Below are 12,901 nucleotides of genomic sequence, written 5' to 3' on the forward strand. Positions count from 1 at the left end.
TGGCAGCTCTATGTCCTGGCCCCTCCCCAAGTCTCAGTTTACCCATCTATGAAAAGGATAGGTTGGCCAATTTGGGCTCTTCACCCTCACCAGCCTGAAGTGCGGTTCTGCTAATCTTCTGGCCCAGGTGACCCCTCCTGCGTCACCTACACACGAACCCCTACCACTACATGGTGCCCCCTCAAGCCTACAACCTCTAGGTGAGCCTTCGCCCTTCCATGAAATGCCCTCCAGGCCACCCTCACCTCTGCTTGTTGAAGTCCTGACCCTCCAGACACCCCCAGCCAAAGCCCTGTCACTGCCCCAGGCACGTGGTTGAGCTGTCATTCCAACATGTCAGCAGCCATGAGGGTGCCAACTGCCACTTGGTGACGACAGTGGCAATCACACAGCACCTGACCGCCCGGGGCTCCTGTTGGGCTCTGACCTCGCAGGTTGCCCTCAGTAAGGAGTCACATCCACCACAGGCACCCACTGGAGTGGAGACAATGGAGTCTCAAGATGAATTGACGTGCCGGAGGCCACACGGTTACTAAAGGTCAGAGCCCAGGATTCCCCTCTCACGACCCACATTTAGGGTCCATTTAGGGTCCTTCACAGATTGTGCACCACCCCCCCAGTGCATGCATGCACACACTCACACACACTCAAGTCCTCCCCGCCAGGAATTCAGTAATTGCTAGCTTTGTCCCCAGGCTCCAGGACTACATTCATGACCCTTGTCATTTGAGAGGCCAGGAGGAAAAGGAGATGTCCGAGCTACAAAGGAGGTTGATTGCCAAGGTCCCCCCAAGGCAGTTTCCCAGAGAATAGGGTCCTTGTGAACTCCCAGGAGGGGGTGGGACCCCCACGGGGAGAATGAAGGAGGGAGCCAAGCCAAGGAGGGGAAGGAGCCCAGGGAGGAAGGTGGGGCCAGCAGAGATCCAGCCCCAGTAGGTGCTGCCTCAGTGAGGGGAGGAGACTTGGGGGCTGAGCCTGGCCAGCTCTCCATCTCTCCATCTCTCGGAATCCATGGTCTCCTCACAAGCCCTCTGCCTCAGGAGCAGCAACAGATCCAGCGGGTGTGGGGATCCCATTTTAGAGGATCCAGGAGATGGGGCAGGAGGGGGGCATCGCAGACAGCCTCTAAGATAATTAGAGGAAGTGGAGATGGCTGGTTTCAACTCCCCCCAGCCCACCCCCATGTGCTTAATGAATTGAGTGCTCACAGCAGGTGCTTGAAAAGGTTACTTCTCATTTTCTTATTTCCTCCTAAGGCCTCGTCAGTGATGTGGGAGTCTGGTCCCTGTCCTCTCACCTCCCCTGTATCACCGGCTGCGGAGGACGGGCCGGGGGGTACTAACACCTACAAGCCATTTCTGCTTTTACTCTTCCGGCCAGGTCTTGCTCAGCCAGGAGATTCAATCCACTGGGCACCCGGAGATGCTGAACTACAGATAGTCCTGATGAAGCCTGAGGGAAAGATCCTTCTGGCAGGAGACCGGGCAGAAGGGATGCGGAATGTCCACTGATCCCTCAACCCCTTGGGGCTGCCCCTAGAGGAGAGGTAGGCTTGCCCCTAGAGGACAAGCGTAGGCTTGTCCCCTCGTCTGTGCCTGGAGGGTAAGTGTTGAGAAGGGGGGCTTAGGAGGCTCCATGTGGTCACCTCCAAGCCACACTCTCCACAACTCTATCTGCCCAACTCCTGTGCTCGTGCTCAGCTGGTTCCAAACCAGCTTGAGAAGCAGAGCGTGATTATTGCCCCAAGACCTAAAATAATAAACGGGACTCTTCCTCTTGTTTTTCATCCACTCAAGGTGAGATAACAACGAATGAAAATTGAAGAAATGTCTTATACAGCTGAATGTGGGAGAGGATAAGATGGTGAGAGGCTGGGAGGGAAGGGGGTGGGATTGGATGAGACAACACAGGATGGGAACATAAATGTGTAGGATATTAGGATCGGAGGAGTGCTTAGGATGGGATGGGATGGGGTGGGATGAGATGGGATGAGATGGGATGGGAGGGATGGGGTGGGATGGGATGGGATGGGATGGGATGGGATGGGATGGGATAGGATAGGATGGGATGGGGTGGGATGAGGTGGGATGGGATGGGATGTGGGCACCAAGCCCCATGGTAGATGTCCCTTTGTGCAGAGCTGGATTCCCATCTCAGGACATACACTTGCAACTGGGCAGCCCCTTCCCCGATTGCTTGGCAGGTGACAGCACCAGGAGAGAGGGAGCGGACGGAGGAGGCTGGCACGGGTCCCAAGCAATCTGTTCCCAACTTCCTCCTGTGTGGGTGGTGGCGACACGTCCCCAGCCGGCCCCCGCGCCTCTCACCAGCCGTCAACGCGCCCTCACTCTCTCCTTGTGTGTGTTGTCAAATCTTCCCAATATAGCAGCCTGGAGTCTGTCAACAGTTCTGTTCCATGCCTACTTCCCCTCCCCAAAGGATGCCAAGTCTGCTGGCCCCTCCCTCGATGGGGGCATCTCCCATCATGCCTCACCCTCAGCTCTGGCAAAGCAGAGACACACCACCTCCCCCAGGGTGCTTAGAGAAGCCACCCCAGCTTCCATTGTCTGGGTCCCCAGGATAGAAGCTGTGCCAGGATGTATCCGAGTGGCATTAGGGAAGAGGAGTCCAGGGGACTTGGCGATGTTGGATGTGGGGAAGAAGGGAGTGGAAGTTGAAGATGACACTCAAGTTTCTGACTTGAAATGACTCAGGAAAGATGGTCTTATTCACTGAGGTGGCAGATCCTGGAGGCAGAGTAGTTTGGGGATGGAGGAACAGGGATTGAGATCCAGGGAGACCGAGGGGACTGTGGGCTCCTAATGGGAGTGTCCTACACATATATGCAGACTGGAAGCTCAGGAGAGAGTCCTGGGCCTGAAGAAGGTGCCAGAAGGTGGAATGCAATTGTCCATGGGAAAAGTCAGCACACACCCATGGGCTCCGATAGCATTCGGCATGCACACCCCCCAACTAGCATTCTCAGTAAAGCAACCCATGACTCACTTTACGGAATTCCCCTTGCACACCCCCCAGGGGCTGCTGCATGCACTGGCCTCCGTCCCCAGACATCTGGATGCGGTCCCATCAGCTGCCTTCTTGTTCCCTTTTCCAGCTGCCTCTGTTCCACCCTCCAGCCAAAGAGAGTGACCTGCTCTGAGCATCAGAAGCCCTGGATCCTACCTTAGCTTTGACAACTGACTTTGAGAATCTAAGCAAATCACTTTCTCTCTCTCTCTCTCTCTCTCTCTCTCTCTCTCTTTCTCACAGCCTCCATCTCCTCAACTGTGAGACGGGAACAAACCTAGCAGTGCATGCAGACACTTTACACATTTAAGGAATTGGGGTGCAAATTACCCACAGGTCTAGCCAGTTCCCCTGAGTCCCATCTCCCCACCACCACCATGGCTCCAGGGCAGACCCTGCCCCCATCCTTTGTCACCTCCTCCTCCACAGGCAGCTCCAGGACACTGCTCAGGTCTCCTGAAGCCTCCACGAATCCCATCCATGCTTTGCTGATGACCCTGTAGGTCAGAAGACACCACTAATAACACTCAAATGATGACATTTATTGCAGCACCAGGCAACCCTGGCTTAGCTTTCAGGGTTGGTGGGAAATGTCAGGCACAGACTGAATCACTCTTGATGATGCGTCTTGGGTAGAACATTTGCAGTGATTGCTTATTGCTGACCTTCACCGAGACCTCAGGGAGGTGGTGAGGTCCCTCCGCTTCCCCCCACTCCACCCTCCAGCTAGGACTCTCTCTCATGGTGACCCCTTCATTACACCTACTGGAGAGTCCATCCTTATGAATGGACCAGAGGCAGGTGGATTTAAGGTGGAGAGAAAAACCGCAGTCCTCCTGGGACGCTAACCCTTCATTTCAGGAAGGAGGTGGGGAGGAAGGTTGCTAACCTGGGTCCTGAAGGTCAGATCATGAAGCTGAGACGTGGGGGGTGCCTTTGTGCCAAAGGGAAAGTGTCACGTACCACCCGTGGGCTGTGTAGGTGCACAGTGCTGTGTCTGCCCAGTGCCCATCTCTTCCTCCATAAGAGAAGGCCCTTCATCAGGAGAATGCTCCTTCCCCCACCGACGTGCAGGCCTGGCTGCCTTCAGAGGATGCTCTCGCCCCCCACACACACACACAGCCCCATCCCTGTCCCGGCTGCACGGGCAGGCCATAACCCAACTCCAGAGGATGAGAAGTCCTCCCCTGAGTTTTGTCCAATCAGAACCAAAGGAAGACAGTGAAGCAGGGAACATGTGAGGCAGAAGTTGCTGGTGGCAAGGGTTCCAGTTCCTGGAAGGAGCCAATCTACAGGAGAAAAAAATTAAAAATAAAAACCATCTTACCTGGTTCCAAAGGAAATCTCTGTCACTTGCAACCAGCATCCTATTTATTGCACTAGTACAGGTGCATTCTCTCCACCAGCCTTCTGGAGACAATTCCCACTTCACCGCTCTCTATTCCAGGCCGGCCCAGGGGGTGTGCCTTGAGACCTGGAGCAGGGCAGACACAGGGACCAGACCCTCCCCTCACCCCCAGCCCCTCAACCAGCAACCACAGAACCACCTGTACTCGTGCGAGCCCCTTCTAGTTCATTCTCTGCTGCCCCCCACTGGCCACAGGCCATCATGTGCTCAGCTCCACGGGGCCAGGGTGGGTTGGGGGCTACATCCTAGGGACCCAAATGAGGAAGCAGAAGGAAAGACACAGGGTCTGAACAGAGGCAGCTCTCAGAACCTTATCCCAGTAAGAAACTTATATCTGGAAGTAGGAACTAAAAAAAAAAAAGAAAGAAAGAAAGAAAAAAAGGTTTTCACCGTTACACGTGGGCTAAGAATACGGCCCTCTTCCCTTGGGTGCGAATAAAATACTAATACAAATTGGGAGTCGGATATACAGATGTTTCCTTCCAAGTGAGAACCTCTAGGCAGGTTTTCCAGGAGGCTAGAATAGAAGAACATAAGGACGGAGAACCAAGTCGCCCAAGAGAGAAAGTGAGTCAAGAACATAAAGGCAAAAAAAAAAAAAAAAAAAAAAGAACATAAAGGCAGCTGAGTGGAGAGTGAGCAAAAGCTAGAGCCCAGACCGAGAAGTCAGGGACGCGCTCGGTGGTGACACAGGTGCATGACAGCGCTCCGAGACGCAGGACTCAGCCCCCAGAGCAGCCCCTCTGACCCATTCCGCCCACAGTTTAATGGGGGAGGAAGCAATAATTCAAGTGTTTATAGTTTACAGAGCATTCAAGCACGTAATATCGCATCGGGTTCCACACCACCCGATGACTTAACTGCTATTGTCTTCATGCTTCTGTTTCTTTGTGGGGTTTTTTTCTCAGAAGGTAAAAGTAGAGATTTGGAGAGATTTAGTGGCTTCACGGAGCAGCAGAGTCTAGACTCAAACCCAAGGCCAACTCCGAGTCCAGGCTCTGTCTGCTGAGTGAAACCACCCCCGGGTGGGCAGGGCTGTAGCCGTGCTCCTCTGGTTTTGCAAAGTGAAAGCCCAAGTTTCCTTAGGGTCAAAGAATGGAACCAAGGGTCAAAATTTTGACTGTGCTATTTACAAAGTGTGTAACTACTCTGACTCTCCTGCTTGACTATATCTCATGGGGTTGTTTTACTTATTGTTTTTTTAAGATTTTATTTACTTATTCATGAGAGACACAGAGAGAGAAGCAGAGACAGAGGAAGAGGGAGAAGCAGACTCCTTGTGGGGAGCCTCATGTGGGACTCGATCCCAGGACTCCAGGATCACACCCTGGGCCAAAGGTTCAACCGCTGAGCCACCCAGGCATCCCACTTACTATTTTTTTTAACATTTTATTCTTTTTTTAAAAAAAAATTTTATTCTTAAGCTCTACACCCAACATGGAGCTCAAACTCACAACCATGAGATCAAGAGTCATGTGCTCTACAGACTGAGCCAATCAAGTGGCCCTCAAGGGCTTGTTTCAAATCTCATATGTCAACGTATGTAATTACCCAAAGCCGGGCTTGACACTTAGCAGATACAACTATCATGGTCACACGAGTTAGCACGGGCATATCTCCAAATGCAATTCTCCCAGAATATCTAGTCTGATCTTGGGTTTTCCTGGGGGAATCATACTGAAGAAGTCTAGCCCGTAACCCCACCTCATCATCTTAACCATAGGAGAGAGGACCCTGGAGACACCTCAGCTCCAAAGCAAGTTGATTGCTTTCACCTTTATTACCCAGATGAGAAACTGAGGCTCAGAGAAGTTAAGTCACTCCTTCAAGATCACACGGATAATACGTGATAGAACCAGGGTGCAAACCCACATCTGACTCCAAAGCCCTCACTCTTGCAATAACTCCCATGAGCTTGGTCTGCAGCAATGGGAAGGAGTGTCGGGCAGGTGAGGAAGTGGAGACACTGGTTTGGACGCTATTGCAATGGTCCAGGTGAGCGTGCTGGCATGATTGTAGAGGAAATGGCTAAAAAGGTATAGATCTCACTATATTTAGGAATAGACTATGCAGGACTTACTGACAGTTAGACTTGCTGAAAGGTTTTTGGTTTGAACAACTAATGGCGCCATTTTCTGAAATGGGAAGACCAAAGAAGAAAGCTATTTGGGGTAGAGAGAAACAAGGATCCTACTTTGGCCCCAGTAGGTTTAGAGGCCTTTAGACAGCCGGTGGAGCTTTGGGGTAAATGTACATGGATCTCAGAGGTGAGGGCAGGACAGGAGATAGCAGCACAGAGGTGATACTTAAAGCCAGTGGAGTAGGGGGCAACTGGGTGACTAAGTGGTTGAGCATCTGTCTTCAGCTCAGGTCGTGATCCCAGGGTCCTGGGGTCGAGTTCCACATTGGGCTCTCCCTGCAGGGAGCCTGTTTCTCTCTCTTCCTGTGTCCCTGCCTCTGTGTGTGTGTGTGTGTGTGTGTGTGTGTGTGTCATGAATAAATAAATAAAATCTTAAAAAAAAAAAAACAGTGGAGTATATGGTATCTCCTGGGGGAAAATGCATATAGAGAAGAGCCCAGGACTGAGCCCTTGGACCCTACAACATTTGGAGATTCAGTGCAGGAAGGAGGACTAGGGAGCTGGATGTGGTGTCCTAGACACCAAGAGGAGACGATGCTTCAAGAAGGAGAGAGTGAGCAATTCTGCTCAATGCCAGCGAGAGGCCAAGTAAAAGGAAGTTTCCAGAGCGAGCAGTGGAATCTAGCCCATGACCTTGATTAGGGCAAACACTATGTGCAGCATCCACCCCTGAGCCTCACTCACTCCTCATTTTCAGCCCACCCCTCATCCTCTCGTGCACTTTTTATTGGCAAGATAAAAAACCGAAACCTGCCAGCATGGTACATATCACTTCCTGCTGCTCAGGATGGGGTTAACTATAGAAGCAGAAGACAAGGACTGAGGAGTAGAGATCTTGACAAGGGAGCCTGGGCCACCTCTCTCTCTCTCTCTCTCTCTCTCTCTCTCTCTATCATTTTAAAGACTGGAAACATTTCCATTTCCAGCCTCATTCATGCCATTATTCACAAATAAATATGTGTGCTCTCCCACTCTGTGATAGGTCCTGCGTTGATCACTAAGGACACGACTGTGAATACACGACTTGGACTTTGACCCCGGAGAGTTTAAAAGGAGGCAGAAACAATCACAGCTCCTTCTAGATGATCACGGCCATGTTCTGCTAGAAGAACAATGTATCAGGGGCTCTGAGAACACAGGTGAAGGGTCTGGGGGGAGCCTCAAGGAGGAAGTGGTATTTGGCCTGGGTCCTCGACGGTTGCTCAGCCAGCAGACAACAGGGTCACCGACATCCCAACAGAGGGAATGGAGGCATGAGAGAGTATGTGGTGGTGAGAAAACCATAGTGTCTGGAGCAGAGTAACTAGGGTGTGGGCCAAGGGGGGTGGGAAACTGAGAAGTGCAGGACCCAGATCTCTAAAGACCTTAAACAGAGTGGAACAAGGGGTAGTGGAAAGGGAGGTGAGCAGGGGGTTGGGGTGACTGGGTGATGGGCACTGAGGGGGGCACTTGACGGGATGAGCACTGGGTGTTATGCTATATGTTGGCAAATTGAACTCCAATAAAAAGAATAAAAATAATAATAATAATAAAAAATAGAGTCAAGAAACTTGGACCTTACTCTGTAGGTCAGCATTCTCCCAGGAATTTCCTGGGAAACACGAATCCCAAATTTGCCATGTAAAATCCATGAATCAATACACTCTAGGAACAAACACATTTGGGACCTGCTGCAGCTGTAGACCCTTCCTCCTGGAGATATGCCATGTTCATTAGCATTTAAAAGCTCAGAGAAAACCTATAGAAGAAAGTGGGGGGATGGAGAGGGAGGGAGGGAGGAAAGAAGAGAGAGAGAGAGAGAGAGAGAACAAAGAATACTCACCTTCCAATTTTCTAGATTTATGTCCCACACTGCCCTTTGTCCACGTGGCGCACGCACACTGACATCCCCACAGTTGCTGCTTCTCCGTCACACAGGGGGAAAGCTGAGCCAGGACTTGGGAATGTCTGCATTTTAAGCAGGTGGAGGACTCACCTGGAGGCAGAGGTAGAGAGATGGCTGTTCAGAGACCCCATGGGCCCTGGAAGCCACAGATAGGGTCCAGGTTTACTCCTTTGTTCTAGAACTACAAATATCTTCACTGATTTCTCAAGCAAATATCTAGTGAGCACCTTCCCCGGGCCCGCTATGCTGGTTCTGGCCGTACAAACCAGAGGATTCCTGCCTCATAGTGTCTACGTCCAGCCACAAATTAGGAATAAAATGCTCTGGAATGAAAGGCATCCCAAAAAAGTTGACTGGGGGAACTAGTGGTTTGTGCTGGGGTTTCCTGCTCAACAAAGGGGAAAGTGAGGCATGGAGAGGTCTCCTGGGCATCTGATGAGGACAGGTCCTGGGATGGGGTTCCACCTGCCTGGTTGGCCCCACTGTTTCCAATTCTGCTCTATGAGGCCCAGCTTCCCCGCTCTTGGGAGTGCCTGCTTGGCACCGGACACCACCATCCTCAGAAAGGGCCCTGTCTACCATCTCCTGGGTGATGGGTATGAGCCGGGCACTGCAGTGGGTGCTGCCCACATGTAGCCTCACGTTGGCAGGCACCTGGATGTCCCCACATCTCCAGTCTTGTAGAGTCACCCTTCCCTTACAATGTCAGTGAAATGGCCCCAGCACGTGTCCCACTGCAGACCCCAACCCCACCTGCAAGGACTTGGGTGTCTCCTAGACATCCCTCGGCTGAAGTCTAGCTCATCTGGGTCTTGCATCCTGCTCCTGGAGTCTTCTCGCCACCCTGAGCCAGCCCAAAGGACTCTACAGCCTTTCCTTCGATGCCCCAAAGCAACCATGAGGGCCATGCTGTTCCACCAGGGAGTTTTACTGAAGGTCTGAGGGTCATGACAGCAATGGCACAGGACGTCGCGACTTAGAAGTGAGCTAATGCTCTTGACCTCGGCCATTCCTGGTGACCCCTCACCGCCATCTTTCATCTTCAAGCCCATGGGTTGGTTCTCACCAAGTTGCTCAAACTCCCTGTCTCTCAAAACCCTCCTTCCATCTCTTCTCTCATATCCTGGGGAAGTACCCGTCACCTTGGACGTCCCGAGCTGGGTTCACCCAGAAGCGGAGCGGTGAGACAAGGATTGGGGTGCAGGTGGTTCGCTTGGGAAGTGCTCCCAGGACACAGAGATAAGGGAATGGGGAAGATGGAGAGGAAAGGAAGCCAATACTGAGTGTGAACAGCATGGACACCTGGGGTTCAAGCCCGTTGGAGACCTTGGGGAGATGGTGTGGAACACACACCCCCAGGGGGCCCACCTGAGAGTCAAAGAATCTGTATTTAGCTTCCAGCTTCCGTCCCGTACTAGCTGAGGGTTGCTCCGAGCTGCACCAGGAGTGAAGGGAAGCCCCCGTCGGAGGGTTGCAGGGACTCCGCAGAAGGACGGCACCAGCTGCCGGGGGGTGGAGAGGGCGCCTGCTACTGTGGACCGGGCAAGGTCACACACCGCCCACTGAGCCCAGGCCCTCGAGCGGGGTGAGGCGGGCCAACAATTTTCCCTCCAAAAACAGCCATCAAGTCATATTGCTGAACATCAAGACCTATCGGTCTATCAATCCCTGAGAAAAATTTTGTCTCTTTCCCAAAAGAAGGAAGGGTCTGTACCGCTGTGGTTTGAAAGGAGCACCCATGAGGTGCGTACGCCCATGACCCTCTTTTTATAAATCAAGTCAACTGAGGCTGAGAGAAGAAATAATAAAGGCAAGATTCAAACCCTTCCTGACTGTCATGACCATGCACGTTGCTCAGCGCCACGTCCTACGTGGCCTCCTGGCACTTGGGGTAACATCTCTCCTAATGGCAAACACACCGACAAGACTCCGCGCGTCGACAGGCAGGTTCTCACTACCATCCTTGTGTGCAGGGCCGGGGGCTACCGCTGTGCCCATTTCACAAAGGAGGAACCAGAGGCCTGACGGAGAAACCAGGTGCCCAATTCCCTCAGCCCCGAACCACGGCGCTCAGACCGCAGACCCCAGGCCCTAGAACTGCCCCCCTCAACTCTCTTTGAGACACCAAGAGCTGACGGCTCCAAGGCAAGTCCACGATCACCAATCATCAAAGACCACCGTTGCCCCCCAAGGGGAGTCAGAGACACGACCTTCTGAGAGAAGAGGCAGCCTGTCTTCCTGTCGCCATCACCACCATCCGCAGTGGGGGCATCTGGCAGGTGCCGCCCAGCTCATGGTGCTGGGTAATCCATCCACTGATGGAAGGAGATAGGATCTAAAGAAGAGAGAGGCAGGGGCGAGGAGGACGGGCGTAGAGTGGCTCTCGAGCTCCCAATAGCTAAAGCACGGGCTACCTAGGTTTGGATCCTTGAAACCGGCCAGCTGTGCGAGGCTGGGGCAAGGTTTCTAAACTCTCACTGCCTCAGTTTCTCCATCTGTAAGATGGGGATAAGAGTATCCTACCTCAAGAGTTGCTGAGAATTGAGTGAACTGATGTCTGGAGAGCCTAGAACGTAGGAGGAACCGTCGAAATGCTAGCAATTATTAGGTTGGCAGTCAGTCCCTTTGGGAATTAGAGGGCAGAGCAAGGAAACTGAGGCAGAAGGCATGGTCATGCGCGGTTAAGTCGGGGTAAGGTGGGGGCAGAATGGGCGGGACCTGCCCAGGAACACGGGCAGGAGCAGCAGGACCAAGACAGGTGGCAGCCCCAGTGGCAGCGTCCCCACGCCCTGCCTTCCCGGAGCGCGCCCGCACGGAGGACCAGCCGGGGCGGAGCCTGCAGGTGCCGGCCTTCGCGGGAACAGAGAAGCCAGCGGCTGCGAGGCCTTCGGAATCTGAGCGGTGCAGGTCTGAACCCCGCACCTTCCCAGGCGAGTCATTTTGCGAGTGTCACTAAAAGGAGAAGAGCAAGTGCTACCTCTGGGGGTGGAGAGGGGTGGCCCTGGCGCCCCTGCCCCTTCCAAGTGACCCGTCCCAGGGACCCTTGGGGCATGGCCCCCCTTCCCACCGGAGGCCCTGGTGGAGCTGTCTGAGGTCCTGGCCCTGCTCCGGCTGCACACAGCCCCGGGAAACCGAGTTTGCACGCATGGTTTCAGCGACCTCAGCTCAGGCGTCTGCTCGTCTCCTTGCCCCCCCACCCCCCCACAACCTTGCACACGCTCTGCCTCGGGCCCCCGACCCACTGCCCACGCCCATCACACTCAGCGTGTTCGTAGCCCGCACACCCTCCTCGCCCCGCCTGCCCCTTTCGGCTCAGCCGAGCATCGGCCCCCACCTGGTCCACGCGGCCGCAGCCGGAGCAGCGCCCCCCGCTTCCCTTGCTGCCTCTCCCCTGGCCTGGCCACTGCCCAGCGCAGGCCTCTCTCCTCTCGCCTCCCCCTGCCCCACCCTCCACCCTGCAGCCCGAGCGGCCCTTCCGAGACACACGCATCTCCCTGCCTACTCCCTCCGCGTCACTCACCACTGTCCTCCGGACGGACGCAGGGCTCTGAGCATGCAGCACACGACTTCTCACTGCGGGCTTCGGCCTCCCTGGCCGCCGCCCCTCTTTCCCACCCCCGAAGAGACACCCCCGAGCCATGACTTCAGGGCGGCTGTGCCCGGGATCCGCCCTCCCGGGTGTCCCGCCAGGTAGGACATCCCTGCGTCCTGATGGCCTGTGGGGGCCATGAGCAGACAAACGAGGCGGGTCCTTTCTAGATGCGGGGTTTGTGGAGACGAGGCAGCCGGTGGGGATGGGCAGCTCGAGGGACGGGAGCACAGGCACCTCGTCTCGAAGGACAGGTGCTGCCAGCGAGAACGCCACCTCCCTCGGGTGACCTTTACCGGAGACGTTTTCTCTGAATGTCACGTTCATTAGGCTCAGGACCGGGGCTAGAGGAATCTCTATAGGACGGGATCAAAGACAGGACAGACAGACAGACCTCATCAGATGCATGGTGACAGGCCAGCCGGGAGGGCGAGGCGGCCCACGCTGTCCAAGGGCCGTTTCTGTATTTTTGTCCTTCTCAGGCCGGGGGCCCTCTGTCAGAGCCACGTCCCTCCTTCAGACGTTCAGGGCTCCCGGCACCTCCGTGTCGGTCGCCCTCCCAGGGTCCCAGGGCTGGCTGCACCCAGACCAGGCCTCGGCCCACGGTGCTCACCCGCTGACTGGCCGAGACCTAGAGCCCTAGGGACCCCGGGCTCGGAGCACGTGGTTCACCCAAGTCCAGCCCCCGGGCCCAGTCTCAGTGTCCCGAGGATCCGTATCACTCAGAAGCCACTCTGGGCCACTCCATGCCAAGGCCTGGGGACACCGAGATGAATCAGATATTTGCCCCACCCTCAAGAAACACCCGGTTTCATGAAGAAGACACAGAGGTACCCCGACGTCACTAAAGGG

At 54.4% G+C, this 12,901-nt stretch overlaps 1 long non-coding RNA gene across 1 annotated transcript; it reads right to left on the reverse strand.

Moving 5' to 3' along the window:
- Positions 1-3,548: 3,548 nt before the first annotated feature.
- LOC144281540 (uncharacterized) lies at positions 3,549-10,505 on the reverse strand. The gene is made up of 3 exons (XR_013350012.1): positions 9,829-10,505; positions 8,398-8,550; positions 3,549-4,316 (listed from the first exon to the last, which is right to left on the reverse strand). It is a non-coding gene; the product is annotated as an uncharacterized LOC144281540 (long non-coding RNA).
- Between the last annotated feature and the right edge of the window lie 2,396 nt (positions 10,506-12,901).

The sequence above is a fragment of the Canis aureus genome, chromosome 13, assembly GCF_053574225.1.
Source record: "Canis aureus isolate CA01 chromosome 13, VMU_Caureus_v.1.0, whole genome shotgun sequence".
In the NCBI taxonomy this organism is placed as follows: domain Eukaryota; kingdom Metazoa; phylum Chordata; class Mammalia; order Carnivora; family Canidae; genus Canis; species Canis aureus.